Raw genomic sequence first — 1664 nt, 5'->3', positions numbered from 1 at the left:
TTGTTAGGCCTACACTAAATTGTAAACAGAAATAATTGATTATGAGCCGGCCGATTATCGATGCAGCATCTTCGAAGTCCATGATTCCATGCATCGATTATTTGATTAATTTCAACACCTCTAGTGCACATACCTCTGTTTAGCTGCCGGTGTTCCGGTGAAGTACACACAAGTCAGTTGACGAACTCATACAATCCAATATTCCAAAACTTATTTTTTCCATCAAAAAACAACTGAAATCGACCAGAATTCTCTTATTTATTTTTATTGCATTTTGCACCGGGGGTCTGAGAGGACTGAAATTTCATTTGTGCCGTATGTCATGCATGTATAGAACATCTGACAATAAAGCCGACTTGACTTATTGTTGCCCACGTGTGCATGACGTCAGAGCGAATCCGGATCAAGTCGGACACAGAGCTACCCAGCATGCATTGGGCGGCGAACGCCGTGACCTGGCTCATCTCCAACGAGACGGCTGTCTCCTGACCTGTGCTGCTGAGTCCTTCCTCCATGGTGTCACACACAGACACACACACACACACACACACACACACACGCGCACACACAACTCCAACCAGCCTGTTGTCTCCTGACCTGTGCTGCTGAGTCCTTCCTCCATGGTGTCACACACAGACACACACACACACACACACGCGCACACACAACTCCAACCAGCCTGTTGTCTCCTGACCTGTGTTGTTGTCTCCTGACCTGTGTTGTTGTCTCCTGACCTGTGTTGCTGTCTCCTGACCTGTGTTGTTGTCTCCTGACCTGTGTTGCTGTCTCCTGACCTGTGTTGTTGTCTCCTGACCTGTGTTGTTGTCTCCTGACCTGTGTTGTTGTCTCCTGACCTGTGTTGCTGTCTCCTGACCTGTGTTGCTGTCTCCTGACCTGTGTTGTTGTCTCCTGACCTGTGTTTTGTTGTCTCCTGACCTGTGTTGCTGTCTCCTGACCTGTGTTGTTGTCTCCTGACCTGTGTTGTTGTCTCCTGACCTGTGTTGCTGTCTCCTGACCTGTGTTCCCCCTACCTGTGTTGTTGTCTCCTGACCTGTGTGTTTTTGTCTCCTGACCTGTGTTGCTGTCTCCTGACCTGTGTTGTTGTCTCCTGACCTGTGTTGCTTGTCTCCTGACCTGTGTTGCTTTGTCCTCTGACCTGTGTTGCTTGCTGCCGTGTTTTGTTGTCTCCTGACCTGTGTTGTTGTCTCCCTGACCTGTGTTGCTTTGTCCTCCTGACCTTGTGTTGTTGTCTCCTGACCTGTGTTGTTGTCTCCTGACCTGTGTTGTTGTCTCCTGACCTGTGTTTTGTTGTCTCCTGACCTGTGTTGTTGTCTCCTGACCTGTGTTGCGTCTTGTTCCTGACCTGTGTTGTTGTCTCCTGACCTGTGTTTGTTGTCTCCCTGACCTGTGTTGCTGTCTCTGACCTGTGTTTTGTCTCTGACCTGTGTTGCTGTCTCCTGACCTGTGTTGTTGTGTCTCTGACCTGTGTTTGTTGTCTCCTGACCTGTGTTGCGTCTCTTGACCTGTGTTTGTTGTCTCCCTGACCTGTGTTGTTGTCTCCTGACCTGTGTTGTTGTCTCCTGACCTGTGTGTTGTTGTCTCCTGACCTGTGTTTGTTTTGTTGTTTGTCTCCTGACCTGTGTTGTTGTCTCCTGACCTGTGTT

General features: G+C 49.0%; 1 long non-coding RNA gene across 2 annotated transcripts; it reads right to left on the bottom strand.

The window, feature by feature from the left end:
• Positions 1-22: 22 nt before the first annotated feature.
• On the bottom strand, positions 23-1603 carry LOC120555192. 2 transcript variants are annotated; one of them, XR_005638650.1, is made up of 3 exons: positions 1586-1603; positions 1299-1340; positions 23-1016 (listed from the first exon to the last, which is right to left on the bottom strand). It is a non-coding gene; the product is annotated as an uncharacterized LOC120555192 (long non-coding RNA). The 2 variants fall into 2 exon arrangements; XR_005638649.1 differs by lacking the exons at positions 1299-1340; positions 1586-1603 and adding an exon at positions 1364-1380 and having other exon boundaries at positions 965-1016.
• Between the last annotated feature and the right edge of the window lie 61 nt (positions 1604-1664).

Source organism: Perca fluviatilis, unplaced genomic scaffold (genome assembly GCF_010015445.1).
Source record: "Perca fluviatilis unplaced genomic scaffold, GENO_Pfluv_1.0 PFLUV_unplaced_scaf_240, whole genome shotgun sequence".
NCBI classification, from domain to species: domain Eukaryota; kingdom Metazoa; phylum Chordata; class Actinopteri; order Perciformes; family Percidae; genus Perca; species Perca fluviatilis.
The sequence above is the reverse complement of the archived record's forward strand: the minus strand, read 5'-3'. Positions and strand labels throughout refer to the sequence as shown.